The 15242-nt window shown below is 41.3% G+C and overlaps 1 protein-coding gene and 1 pseudogene across 3 annotated transcripts in view; one reads left to right on the plus strand and one right to left on the minus strand.

Moving 5' to 3' along the window:
• FGF13 (fibroblast growth factor 13) overlaps positions 1–15242 on the plus strand; it is a 652755-nt gene that overhangs the window by 318807 nt on the left and 318706 nt on the right. The gene's annotated exons all lie outside the window — the stretch shown is intronic.
• On the minus strand, positions 11446–12454 carry LOC118653745 (annotated as a pseudogene).

Below are 15242 nucleotides of genomic sequence, written 5' to 3' on the forward strand. Positions count from 1 at the left end.
TTTTTTTACTTCAAAATAAGATATGTGCAGTGTGCATAGGAATTTGTTCATTGTGTTTTTTTTTTAAACTATAGTCCGGCCCAACAAAGGTCTGAGGGACAGTGAACTGGACCCCTGTTTAAAAAGTTTGAGGACCCCTGGTTTAGTTACTCAATCTAATGCTGATCCTTTTTTCGTTATTTCTCTTTATTCTTATATAATTAGTAGTGCTCTTTGAACCACTACATAACTATAGTCAAGGTCAGCTTCAAAAAATATTTCATATTATATGCTATCTTTCTCTGCCTCTCTCTCTTCCCCTCTTTCTCCTTCATCATTGCTCTCCTTTTAAATTCTGGTATAGTAAAGAGAACTTTGGTCCAGAAGCCTGAATATCTTTGCTGTGGTCATGATCTTGCCACTGATTCATTATGTGAGCTTGGGCAAATTCATTTTCCTTTGTAGAAATCAGTATTCCAATCTATGCAAAGAGTGGCTTGGATGACTTGATCTCTAAACTTCTTCCTGCTTCAGCTCATATAATCACTACTAGATTGGATATTGATGTTATGCCTGAATGTAAGGCAATGATATGATCATTCTTCCAACTAAAGTAGTTTTTTTTTAAGCAATCTTTTTGTCAAAAAGGAGTTAATGCATTCTGCCTGCTTCATATAAATATGTCTATCTTTGTCAACACCAGAAATTGGAATTTATAATCACTACAATACACCGAAAGCTAGCCCCTCTCTGAGTCATTGGTACCTACTTCTGATGGTGATCTACCAGAAGTGGAATCTTTCTATGCATCATAATCCAAGCACCCATGCAACCTTCCCCACATTATAAAGCCTGCTTCTTCTGTGATCTAGCTTACCTGGATCCGATATTGCAAATGGATCCATTTTACTTGCCAACTCCAATCATTTGGTGAAAGACATCAGGAATCTGTGTTTAGAAGCATTGTGAGGACTGTTTGGCCACTATGGACTTAGAATTGTCAAAGTGGCCAATATGTTAGGAATTTGTCATCCAAGACCTGTCATGAAAATTTCAAGTCTCCTGCTGTTTTATAATCAACTCACTGGGAATTATGAACAGATGTTACTCTACAATCCTTCCAAAGCTCTGGAGGCACCTTTGTGTGACACCAGCAGGACCAATTGAGGGAAATTACTCAAACATCACAAAACTAATTGCTGTTCACATTTTGGAGCTTCTTATGATCCAGGACAAACATGCATTTACAAAATTATTTGCTATGAAATGGGTAAGAAGTAAATGTGATTTGTGAGAGTACCAGGACCAGGAATAAATTGAAGAAACCAAGATAGTTCACCATGTAAATTGATCTACCATTTGTTTTATGCATATTATATGTCAGGCACTTTACTTCATATCTAATCCTCACAACAATAAGATGATGGCAGTGCAGAAGGTTTAAGTAGTTTTCTAAAGTTCACATGGCAAACACTGAGTCTTTACCACTCTGAAGTGTGTGTATGGAAATTGAGGACAGTAATTAACTCTTGAGTATTTGGGTCTCTTTTAACAATGGAAGGTGACAAGATACAAGCTCCTGTTCAGGCTTTAGTGGATTACTAAATAGCACTCCTTCATCCTCCATCCGAGTCCTGAACAAAATGAGACACAGTAGTGAGGTAGATAAACATATCACTTTGATATCTGATAAAGCTTTTTAGAGATCATGATTTGGGTCTGTAGCCAAACCGACTAGAACATGTTCCTTCAAGCAAGCAGATTCCAAAAGAAAGCAAGCATCTGAGGTGAATATGCCCATTTCCTTGTTCCAAACTTATAAAATAAACTGGTTACTCATTCTCTGGGGTGGGGTAAGTGAGGTAGTGGGAAAATAACAAAAGTTATACTTTTGTTATACTTCAGGCGGTCCCTCCACGTAGAATCATGAAGATGGCAGAATAAATTTTCCCTAATAGTTATAGAGTACACTTTTGAATGACGTGAGTCAGTCACAGGAAATACGAGAGCCAAGAAGTATATTCCTTAGTTTTAGAATCTTATAGAGTGGCTAGTCTGGTGGGCTAAGCAAGAAGTCTTAGCATATAACTTCTAATGAATGACTCTGCATAGCATTTTTAAGATGACACCTTTTAGTGAGCATCCCTGGCCAGCTCACCAAGTGTCCCTCCTCATCATAGACAGTAAAATCCTAGTGACATCTCAGAAATGTCCCAAGTCTCTCCCCCAGAACTGAGACAGGTATTGCTCGTCTCAAACTATTGCTATTGTGCATATAAACTGCACATATGAATAGTCCTTGGAAAGACGGCTAGCATTCACCTAAGGGCAAGAAGACTGCTGTCTACAGCACTGTTCCCAGACCTGTTGGCTTTTAAGCAGAGATGGTCATGTGGCAATGACAGCAGGAGTTGGGGAGAGTCAGTCATGGGACTGGGGATGATAATGATAAGGGTCTTAAGTCAGCTTCTCCCTGAAGTAGAGCCTGAGACAGGATTTGAGTTCAAGTGGTTTATTTGGGAGGTAATTTCAGGAAGCACCATTACTGGAGTAGTTTAATGAACAGGGAAGTAAGGAATGTAGAAGTCAATACAGAGTACATTATTTAGCAGGTTACCACTCTGGGCAGCTGGGATTAACTAATCCTGGAGATTATAGGAGTTGTGCAAAATATGCCTCAGAGTTGAAAAAATGAGCATTTATTCACCAACTGCTATCTATTAAGACCTATTCCTGGAAACACTGACTGCCTGAAATTACTAACGTTCCAGCCCACCCCATGCCCAGACTGAGTGAGTTTCCTCAGCCAAAGAGTGCACTCTGGCAGGCAGAAATTGAAGGTACTTGCAGTAGAAAACTGTTTGTGTGTACAGGAACAGGGAGCACCAAGGGGGATCTGGGTGGGATATACACTGCTATGAGACCTGAAAGGACCTGACCCTGGATTTTTTAAGAAGATTAAATAAGCCTTTGCTTGAGCAGTTTTCCGACCACTTCCTGTCCTCTCCAAGGAATTCTTACCCGGGACTCTCCCAACCTAAGCATGTCTTTTTTTTTTCCCTTTGGTCCAACAAGAAGAAAGACTATTTTTTTAAGAACTTGGATGAATTTATTTTTTTAAAAAAATTCTTTATTGATTAAGGTATTACATATGTGTCCTTATTCCCCCATTATCCCCCCAACCCCCCCACTCATGCCTTCACCCCCTGGTGTCTGTGTCCATTGGTTAGGCTTATATGCAAGCATACAAGTCCTTCAGTTGATCTCTCCCCCTTACCCCATCCTCCCCTACCTTCCCTCTGAGGTTTGACGGTCTGATTGATGCTTCTCTGTCTCTGGATATGTTTTTGTTCATCGGTTTATGTTGTTCATTATATTCCATAAATGAGTGAGATCATGTGATACTTATCTTTCTCTGGCTGGCTTATTTCACTTAGCATAATGCTCTCCAGTTCCATCCGTGCTGTTGCAAATGGTAAGAATTCCTTCTTTTTTACCGCAGTGTAGTATTTCATTGTGTAGATGTATCACAGTTTTTTTTTAACCCACTCATCTGCTGATAGGCACTTAGGCTGTTTCCAAATCTTAGCTATGGTGAATTGTGCCGCTATGAACATAGGGGTGCATATATCCTTTTTGATTGGTGTTTCTAGTTTCTTGGGATATATTCCTAGAAGTGGGATAACTGGGTCAAATGGGAGTTCCAGTTTTGGGGTTTTTTTTTTTGAGGAAACACCATACTGTTCTCCACAGAGGCTGCACCAGTCTGCATTCCCACCAGCAGTGCACAAAGGTTCCTTTTTCACCACATCCTCGCCAGCACTTGTTGTTTGTTGATTTGTTGATGATAGCCATTCTGACAGGTGTGAGATGGTACCACATGGTCGTTTTGATTTGCATCTCTTGGATAATTAGTGACTTTGAGCATGTTTTCATATGTCTCTTGGCCTTCCTTCTGTCTTCTTTCAAAAAGTATCTATCCATTAAAATACCAAGGACATATTTCACAGATCTAGAACAAATGTTCCAAAAATTCATCTGGAATAATAAAAGACCTCGAATAGCTGCAGCAATCCTGAGAAAGAAGAACAAAGTAGGAGGAATCTCAATACCAGATATAAAGCTGTATTACAAAGCCACCGTACTCAAAAAAGCCTGTATTGGCACAAGAACAGATAAATAAACCAATGGAATAGAATAGAGAACCCAGAAATCAACCCAAACCACTATTCTCAATTAATATTCAACAAAGGAGGCATGAACATATAATGTAGTCAAGACAGTCTCTTCAATAAATGGTGTTGAGAAAATTGGACAGATACATGCAAAAAAATGAAACTAGACCACCAACTTACACCATACACAAAAATAAACTCAAAATGGATAAAGGACTTAATCATAAGATGGAAAACAATAAAAATACTAGAGGAATCCACAGGCAGCAAAATCTCAGACATAGGCCGAAACAATTTCTTCATCGATACTGCTCCTAGGGCAATGGAAACTAAAGAGAAAATAAACAAACGGGACTACATTGAAATAAAAAGCTTCTTCACAGAAAAATAAACCATCAGAACAACAGAACTAAACAGAACAACAAGAAAGCCCACTGATGGGAGAACATATTTGCCAATGTTATCACCGATAAGGGTTTAATCTCCAACATTTACAGGGAACTCATACAACTTAACAAAAGGAAGATAAACAACTCAATCAAAAAATGGGCAATGGACCTAAAAGAAAAACTATTTTTCCTTCACTTATTTTTTTTGTTTGTAAGGCAAGAAAGGTCCAAGAGAAATTCAGAAACGTTAGCAAAGACTTTCTTTACAGAAGCTTTGGAAACTATTACTGGGCTTGGAAGCTTTAAACTTTCTTTCAGACAGATTACTTTTAAAGAAAAAGGGCAGCAATAAATGTATTCTGAGCCATGTATGTCCCAGCCCTGCTGTCTAGGGAACTGAGAAGGAATACAGCATGAGGGGCTAGGCTTTAATTTGGGGAATAGGAAAACAGGCAGAAGCCAGAAGGTTAGCCTAAATTACCATGTAGCAATATAGTGGTGGGAGAGGATCCAAAGAACTGGAGTGGACCTCAAAGGTCTGGAAGCAGCTCTGACTGGTTTGGCTCAATGGATAGAGCGTCGGCCTGCAGAATCAAGGGTCCCAGGTTTGATTCCAGTCAGGGGCATGTACCTTGGTTGCAGGCACATCCCCGATGGGGAGTGTGCAGGAGGCAGCTGATCGATGTTTCTCTCATTGATGTTTCTTACTCTCTATCCCTCTCCTTTCCTCTCTGTAAAAAATCAATTATATATATATATATATATATATATATATATATATATATATATATATATATATGTCTGGAAGCAAATTTGTGTGGAAGGCAATGGCTGCTCAGGGAGAAGGAGTGGGTCGAACCATCTGGTCCAGTACCCCTTTGCCTGGATCTCAATACTTTTTTTGGCCATTAGCTGCTTGCTGTCTAGGGAAGCTATAGGAGGGAGTTGGGAGCTCTCTTAGGAGGAACCTTAGGAGACCTCTGAGATCTCTGAGAGAGAACTGATGATTGATGTATAATTAGTGAATGAAGTTTGCAAAATGCTCAAGTAAATTTTCCATGGATTTTTGGATTTTCTTTATTTTTAAGGCCCAGAAGGAAAGGAATTATCTCAGTGGTAAGGTATCCTTGCTCTCATTAACGAGGCAATAGCTCACCTGTTTCAAACACAGTATAAATAATACTAACAGGAGAGCAGTGAGAACATTCACTCAGGATGGGTCTGGATTTAATCCTGGGGTGGAGGCATGTTGTTTCCATTAATTTATTTCCTCCTGGAGTCTTATCTTTGAACCACAACTCAGAAACAAGCTGTTGAGTCCTTCTGATCATTCAAGATTTGCAAAACCTGTCAAATCATATTAAATGTTAAGGATGATTTAAGCTACTTATTTAATGTTGTACTTGTTTTTGTTTGTTTTTCCTTCCTGCCCTGGTTACTGTTGTCATCCTGAGCAATTTGAAAAATCATATTTTTCACAAGTCTGATAGTAACCCAATGATCACTGAGGTTTCTAATTAGTTGAGGATTTTTCTGCACAGGTACAAGAAAAGAAACTCATAATAAGGTCCTATGCCTAAAATGAGAAGGATGCTGTCTGTTACAAATGGGTTTTGCGATGCAATGAAACAGTGTTTGCAATTTATTGCTGTGGAATCATAGCCTGGCTTTGAATGAGTTGTTATTACTAGGGGCTTGTTTTCTCTTCATACCAGGATAATATAAGAACAAAAAGCACATTCTGATGAAATGTCAGGGCCAAATACTTGGTGCGACCAGGAAAGGATCAGGATGCTCCCTTCCAGAGATGTATACAGGGCTCTTTCAGAAGTTCATTTTCCCTGGATGCAGCCTGAGAACTATCCCCACTCTCCCCTAACCCCCACTGCCATTTTGAATGGGGACTTCAGGGCAAGACAGAACAGAGCCTGCGTGTGATATTTCAAATCTGACACCTTTGCCATGACATAAATGCATGGGCTTAAATATAGCTGCACAACAGAATTACCTGGAAGCCTATTAAAACACAGGATTGCCAAAAATTTGATACAGTGGATGTGAGATGGGGTCTGGGAGTCTGTATTTTTTACTTTGCTCCTTTGCTTGCCCAATTTTTGTCAATTGGTGTTAATCCCTTACTCTAAACCAATGAAATAATGCTATGTTGATAGAAGAGGTTTCTAACTCAAATTCAGTTCCATTTTTTCTTCCTTTCCTTTATATGGACAGCTGATTTGTTGATTAAATATGCCTTCGGAGCCCAAATCTCTGAAGTTGGTGTTCTGATCTCAGATCTGCCTCTGATTTGAAGAATGACCTTTAACATACTCTGGTTGAGTCATTCCCTGTCTTCTATGTGGACTTAACCACTCTTGTTCAGTATGCTAAATGCAAAGGGATAATGATTGTGAAAAGCTCAAAATGTAGCCCTGTGAACAATGTAGTGTCAGTAAATCATGTATACTCAGTACATGAAGGGGAAGACATCAGGGGGATGAAACTATCCATTTATCAACATTGGATTAATGAATCTCTGCTTGCCATCTTTGAGTGATTTAAAAGGAATTATAGATTTCTGGACTGAATTTGCCTAGATTACTATATTATATGTCAGTCCTAAACATTTGTATAAAATGTGCTATGCTGCTACTGGGATATACACAAAGACCAGTCTCCAAGAGAGTAGGAAGCTGTTTTCTTAGGGACTTAGGATGCTCACTCCCTTTTTTACCTTTTCTCAGGAAAGGAAAGTAGATGTTCAGTCAGGATCTGTGTTGGGCATTTATATATTGACTCAAGTCATGGAATTGTTCCCGAGTACCTTCTGAGAACAGGGATCTTTTTCTAGGTGTTTATAATTCTGAATGTTTCAAGGCATATAGATATGAGGAATATGCCGTCTTGCTTTGAAGGTTTACAGTAATGGTTGAGAAATTTGGTGGAGACGTAAGTTATTAGTTGTCTGTGATACAGGATAAAATATTTGCTATGGAGTTCAAGAGCACCAAAGGGTCCCAGGATGTAGGGAGAATGAACAAATAATTCATGGTGGGAAACAAGAGTTAATATGGACTTTGAAAATAGGCAGGATCTGACAGACAAAGGCATTCTCAATATAGAAAACAGCTAGAGCCCTGGCCTGTGTGGCTCAGTTGGTTGAGCATCGTCCTGTGCACTAAAGGGTCACCAGTTTGATTCCTGGTCAGGGCACATACCCAGATTGTGGGTTTAATATCCAGTAGGGGAGTGTACAGGAGGCAACTGATCAATGTTTTCCTTTCTCTCTCCATCTGTCTTCCTCTCTCTCTAAAATAAATAAAAACATATTTAAAAAAAGAAAACAAAAACAGCTAGAGCAATGGCCCAAAGGTGGCTCAGGTACTATATGCTTGAAATTGTCTTCAAAATCTACTGAAAGATTTTTGGCTGTCCTGGAAATGGGGTAATTTCCCCTTTCTTGGGATTGTTAGGCTTCAGACATCTCAACAGCTGCCTTAGCATAAAAAATGCCTTGTGAGTGGTGGGAATGAATGAACAGCAGTAACCTTACAATCATGGGGGCCAGTTGTGACATACTGGTAGGGATCCAGCACTGGGAGACTTTACCGAAAGATACCTAGATGGTTAGGATAGCAAAGAAACCTGCCTCTCTCACAGTGTAAATGAAAAAGCTTGGGATTTGCATTCAGACCAATTGGATTTCAATTTTGGTTCTGCCACTTACCCGTGTTATCCTAGAGTCTAGGACCTAGACAATCATCTATATATATGAAACCCTAACATGCAAATAGACCGAATGGCAGAACAACTGAACAACCAGTTGCTATGACATGCGATGATCAGCAGGGGGCACATGTGGAACATGGTGGCCATCAGCAGCAGGCAGCAGAGTGCAATACAGGACGGGCGTCAGCCATCGTGGAGCAGGTGAGCGGGTGCACCAGATCAAGGCAGGGTGCCAATCGCTGTCATTGCAGAGAGTCTCTGCTGGTTACTGAAAATACCCACGTGCTGCGGTCCCGCCCGGTGCTTGCACCCACTGCTGGCGCCAACCTTGCTCACACCACAGCCGGCACCAGAGCTGCCACTCACACCCACTGCTGGTGCCTGGTACCAGCCCCAATCACCTCTGAGGGCTTCTCCACCGCCCCCTGCTCCTGAGGGGTGATTGGGGCAGCAGCCTCCACTGCAACTGCTGATGGCACTGGCCCTGCCCATGTGCACTGCTGGCCCTGGCCCCAATTGCTCCGCACCATCAGCAGGTGCAAGTGGGGCTGGCACTATCAGCATGTGGGCGCAGCGGCTATAGGAGCAGGGCTGCCTGCAGATAGGGGACCAGGAGCCATGGCGGGAGGTTCCGGGTGGAGGGGAGCATGGAGGATGGGCCGAGACCTGCCCCTGTGCCCACAGCAACCTCAAGGCTCACAGTTCCTTTCAAGGTGCATGAATTCATGCACTGCACACCTAGTTAAATATAATGGGTATAGTGTAATTGTTACAGCTGATACATTGTAAATGTTCAATAAATTAACTGCTTGAGTCATGTGTGTAGAGGCCAAGTTTCAACGAACCATTGTAGATGCTCACCTGGGTTTCCATTGGACCATAGCTTATTTTTCTTGCTGTTTTATGAGATATTATGCCTCCTTCACATTTCAGCTGGGTTTTTTTTTTGTTTGTTTTGTTTTGTTTTGTTTTTGCTTTATCCAGGATCTGGATGTCCCTTTAGATGTTTCTTGTCTGGCAGAAAGATCATTCCTTCAGAACTTGCAGTGGCTTCCTCATTTGTGGATTCATTCAGCTGATGCTTCTATCTTGCTATGCTTTCACACTCTGGCTCCTACTTGAACTTTCTAATTCTTCTGGCTTTGTCCTATATGTATGGGAATATGACCCCAACACTTCCATGGTATCATTGTCACCACTAGGCCAAGCTTCTTGCATGTGGTAGATATTGTCAGCTAATCTTATGGATTGCTATTAGTCAAAGGTGACCAAATTGGACCTCAATTGGGGACTTGGGAACTAGCTTGGGGTCAACCTTAGTGCTTGTTGACCTTGAACTGGACTCCTCAGACCTGGCGACTCCTGTCATATGATACCCCTTAGGCAAAGGCATGATGTACTGTGGGTCATAGCTTGATCTTGTCTCAACACACTCTGAATAAGCTGGTGGTCCAGAATGGCTCCTTCAGGGTAGCCTAACACTCTTTGACTACCTTGAGCTATCCATGGGCTTCTGAACAGCTTCTAGACTCTATGATAGGCTGGGAATTTGGTGCTATAGGACCTAAAATACAATAGCTTAATTTTGTTTAACTCAATGTTTCTCAAAATCATTAGATCACTTTGATTCACATACACACCCACCAAATACCTATTAACATACCTAGAACATAGTTTTTTCATAATTTGGGAAAATGCACTAATTCAGTTTTCATAAACATGCTGTAAGATAGATTACCTCCATTTTATTGATATAGAAAATGGAGTTCAAAGAGATTATAGTACTTGTCTAATGTCACCTAGTGATTTCGCACCAATTGGAAATCTTGCTGCTCTTCTACCACACTCTGTCTCTGCATGCAAAAGCCCTGTCCTTGGCCCTTATGATAGAAATGTTATGTTAGCACAAAGTTGGGAAACAATACCCTTCTATAGACCACCCATGTCAATTAGAAGCCAATGTTAATGCCTTGAATCTTAGAGCATGGCTAGGCTCTACATTAGGACTGAATTGAACTAAGACCAGAAAGAAAAGTCAAGAAACTACTTACTGGCATGTTATTCAGTCTTGCACACAGCAGTTTGCCATGGGGGCTGCTATCTTTGCCTTTCCCAGGGCTTGATAGCATTCTCAAATGGGAGGATTTCACATCCTGCCATAGTTAGCACCTGCTCTACTTGTGGTGAGGGTCATCATCTTCCACACTCACTCCCAAGCCTCGAGCCTCTGGCTTTGGGTGGGAGTGGAGAAGGGGCTTTTCATGTGCTAAGGACCAGGGAAATAACAAAACAAAAACAATAAATCCTCCTTCCTAGAGGACTTGACCTCCTTGAATTACAGAGGAAAACCAAATATAGACAACCAGAAGCTCAGTAACCAACCCCCAGCACATCCAGCTGACCACATTTTTTTTTCCAGCCAAATTCTTAGAGTGGCGTTTAGCATAGATGAGCAGACGTGGGCTCAAATGCTGCTTGCTACCTGGCTGTGTGCTTCTCTGAGCCTGTTTCACCATTCAGAAAAAGGAGATAATCGTACTTATTCCTGTTTAATAGTGTAGTTGTAAGGATTAGATAATTGATGTACTTCATTATATATGTTTCTGATAAACCCTCCAAGGCAGGATTTAAAGTAAAGAAATTGCTTTAGCTCAAGGCAGATATTATAAAATAGTTTGTTATTAATCATACATTGTGATAACAATATTAGCTGAAGATCCAAGATCAGGATGACTGTGACTCACAAGCAAATGCAGAATAATAGCAGCACCTGGTAGCTCTTGCACCAAGTGTCAGAACCCTGCAAAAAAGATTATAGCTTCCTCAGTACTCAGCCATTTTGGTTAGGATGACTTGAAGTGCAGGTAATGTCCCAGCTTTTTAAATTGCCTAAATGTATTAATATTACCTCCCAAAATGCATTAGCAACTCAGAATGATAGGGCTAAAATCTCCTCTTTCATTCTCTGTCTCTTCTTCCCCCACCCCCTCCCCGGGTACAGTGAACTTTACTGATGGTGCACAACAAGGTAAGGCCTCCTAAGCCCCTCCCCTTCTTCAGGGGGTCTGGGATGGAAACTGGTCAGGAGAATCTCAGAGGGATCGATCTGGGGCAAGGACTCCCCAGCAGGTGAGGGCCTCTCTTCCTCTTGCTGGGGCTGGTGGTCCAATGGGCTCTTACTCCTTTGAGGCTATGTCAACCATAAGGTCCACCACCCTGTTGCTGTAGCCAAATTCATTGTCATACCAGGAAATGAGCTTGACAAAGTGGTCATTGAGGGCAATGCCAGCTCCAGCCTCAAATGTGGAGGAGTGCGTGTCACTGTTAAAGTCACAGGAGACAACCTGGTCCCCAGTATAGCCCAGGATGTCCTTGAGGGTACCCTCTAATGCCTGCTTCACTACCTTCTTGATGTCATCCTATTTGGCAGCTTTCTCCAGGCAGCATGTAATATCCACAACCCACACATTGGGGAAGGGGACACAGAAGGCCATGCCAGTGAGCTTCCCATTCAGCTCAGGGATGACCTTGCCCACAGCCTTGGCAGTGCCAGTAGAAGCAGGGATGATATTCTAGGCAGCCCCTTGGCCACTACACCACAGCTTCCCAGAGGGACATCCACGGTCTTCTGGGTGGCGTTGATGGCATGGCGTTGGTGGTCATGAGTCCCTCCATGATGCCAAAGTTGTCATGGATAACCTTGGCCAGGGGGGCCAAGCAGTTGGTAGTGCAGGAGGCATTGCTGACAATCTTGAGGGAGTTGTCATACTAGTCACGGTTCACATCCATCACAAACATGGGGGCCTCCGCAGAAGGAGCAGAGATGATGACCCTCTTGGCTCCGCCCTTTAAGTGAACCCCAGCCTTCTCCATGGTAGTGAAGACACCAGTAGACTCCACAACATATTCAGCACTAGCATCACCCCATTTGATGTTGGCTGGATTTCACTCATGGAAGATGGAGATGGACTTTACATTGATGATAAGCTTCCCGTTCTCAATTTTGATTGTGCCTTTAAACTTGAAATGAGTAGAATCATTCTGGAACATGTAGACCATGTAACTGAGGTCAATGAAGGGGTCATTGATGGTGACAATATCCACTTTTCCAGAGTTAAAAGCAGCTCTGATGACGAGGCGCCCAATGCGGCCAAGTCCGTTCACTCTGACCTTCACCATCACCATCATGTCTCAGGGTTGTGGCTGGCGTTGTGCAGGAAGAGCAGCTGTCTGATGGACAGGAGGAATAGAGAGCCTCTGCCTCTTCTTTTATAGATGGGAAAGATAAAGACCCAAAGAAGGAACTGTACCTGCCTCTAAAGTGACATAAACAATAAATGATAAAAATGGGATTCTAACACTGATCTTTTATATGATGTCAGTGTTCTGATTTGATATGCTTTAGATAATATTTGAAAAATATGGAAAATGATAAAGAAGGAAAAAACCACCTGTGATCCCATTTCACAGACAAATTCACTACTATTTGAGTGTAACATTATCTTCCTTTCTGTCTTCTCTCAATATTAAAACCCCGTGCTTTGGACCTCACACTCAATGCTTTCTCTAGCACATCAGGATGCCTTTTCTAATCAGCATCCTTATTTGATATTTGATAAATAATAGTTAAGTTTATAATTTTCAAAAGCAAGTAAAGCTGTCAATCCCAAATATATGTGGCTCATTAAGAAATCAACCGAAGGACTTATATGCATGCATATAAGCATAACCAATGGACATAAGACACTGGGGGGTAGGGGAGGCTGGGGGAATGTCAAGGGGGGCGGAAAGGAGACATATGTAATACTCTTTGTAATACTTTAAGCAATAAAACAAAATTAAAAAAAAATAAATAAAATGTTGCCATGTAAAAAAAGAAAGAAAGAAAGAAAAGAAAACAGGGGTGTAATAATGAGATCAGGAACAGATAAGATCGCCAGGATGGCCCAGAGCAGAAATCCCAATTGGTGCTCTACTCTCAGGGGAATTACTCCAAAGCACACCCCCACCCCATCTCCTGGCCTCAGGGAGCACGCGCATTGACAGAGTCTCTATTTGAAGGTGGTCCTCTTGGTCTGTGCTCTTCCCAGATGGAAAGGAGCAGAAAATGAAAAGGCCACATGGAAGACTTCCTACAGTTCTTTTAATGGAAGGAATGCAATGCCTAGGCCCCAGGGCATTGTGACAGCTCTGTCCAGTCTCCTATGGCTGAATTACTAGAACTCCAGCTGCAATCTGCATTTCAACTCCCTGTTCTGTTCCCAACCCACAGTCTTATTATCAGTCTGCTAGGAAAAGAGGATAGGAGCTAATGGAGAGGTGACTGTGGGAGACTGAGATAGTTCAGAATTTCCTTCCAGTAGATTCTGCCTTAATGGAAGTAATGATATAGTATCCTATGCACTGGGAGAGAGTAGATGCCCCCTTGCTCTTGCTCCCCTAGTTAAGCTGAGCTAAGAAGTTCCCCCAAGGCTTTTCCTAACAAAGGTATCCACATCCTGTTTACTTCACTGTCTGAACATAGTTCGTTGGGGAAGCAGAAGCTGACACTACTGTCCTAATTGACTTGAATCATAGGAAATAAGTAGGATGGAAAGCCATGTAGCCTCTTTGTTACACAGCACTTTACAGAAGCAGCCATCTATTCTTAGAATGGGGAAGCAAAAGGCAGCAGCTTACTCTTTAGGGATCAGCAGGTGGAATAATAATCTGCCAAATTTAACATTAAAGTTTTTGTAGCTGGGCTGCAAATGAGACTTTTTTTACCTGCCTCATTGTGATGTTGTCAGCATCATTGCATATCCCTGAGCAACAAAAATATGAATGCTGCAAAAAGGAGACAGGATTGAAGGCCAAGGGAGCCCGCTAGACCAATTGCTTGAGCAATTGAATTGGAAAAAAAAATATATAGGTGGCCTAGTCACCAGGAACATTAAAACCTCAAGTCTCTGCTCAAATGTCACTCTTAGTGAGGTCTTCCCTGACACTTATGTAAAGTAGCCCCTTTATTCTGCATTATTGTTCTTCCTTGCACACATTACTACCTGACAATATGCTTTTAACTGTTTATTAACTTTTCTGTAATCCATAGATTATAGAAATGTAAGGCCCAAGGGAATAGGGACTTGCTTTTATTAAATTCTGTCCCCAAGGCCTAGAACAGTAACTAGCATATGGCAGATGCTCAGTAAATATATGTTAAATAAGTCAGTGGATTGTGTGAATGAATGAATCTAGTATTAACAAGACCAGTGAGTATACCAATGACAAAAAAAAACAATACCAGTTGATATTTATTAAAGGCTGTATATTAACCCATTTAGTTCCCACAGCAACTCTGTGAGGGGCATTCTGTCTTTATCCTCATTTTTCAGTTAAGGAAAATTAGACATGGGTGACTTTGAGATCACAACATGATCACAGGCCTGGGGACATTCATTCCAGATATACCAGACTGAGCATTCATTTGATAATATTTTGAATTGGGTTATTTGGAATTTTTTCCATGATTCTTACTCAAATCTGTAAAAGTCTTTCAGTAAAATGATCACATGAGCTGGATAAACTTCATTTGTATCTGTATATCTATGACATCCATGAACTTATCAAAAATCCAAACTGGCAGAGCAGAATATTCTTCATTGCTCTGTGGCAGAAAGAGCAACATTCTGTGGCATATTTGGAGCTCAGTTGTGAAGCCATACCTGATAGAAAATGGTAGTTTCTTTCCTTGAAATTTTGGAGTAAAGATGAATGAACATTCTGACATGCTCTAATGTTGACTTTCTCCTGCTGGAGACATGACCTAGACAACCCTATTTACAGAGTTAAAGTGTTTTACAAAGCCAGAGCCTGTTAGGGCCTCTTAGTCACTTTTAAGTAATTTTTTCATGAAATTACAACTTATGTGTACTCTTTCTTCCCATATAAAATTCAACAAAAATATATTAGACCAAAATGCACACTGACCAAC

The sequence above is a fragment of the Myotis myotis genome, unplaced genomic scaffold, assembly GCF_014108235.1.
Source record: "Myotis myotis isolate mMyoMyo1 unplaced genomic scaffold, mMyoMyo1.p scaffold_m19_p_4, whole genome shotgun sequence".
NCBI lineage: Eukaryota > Metazoa > Chordata > Mammalia > Chiroptera > Vespertilionidae > Myotis > Myotis myotis.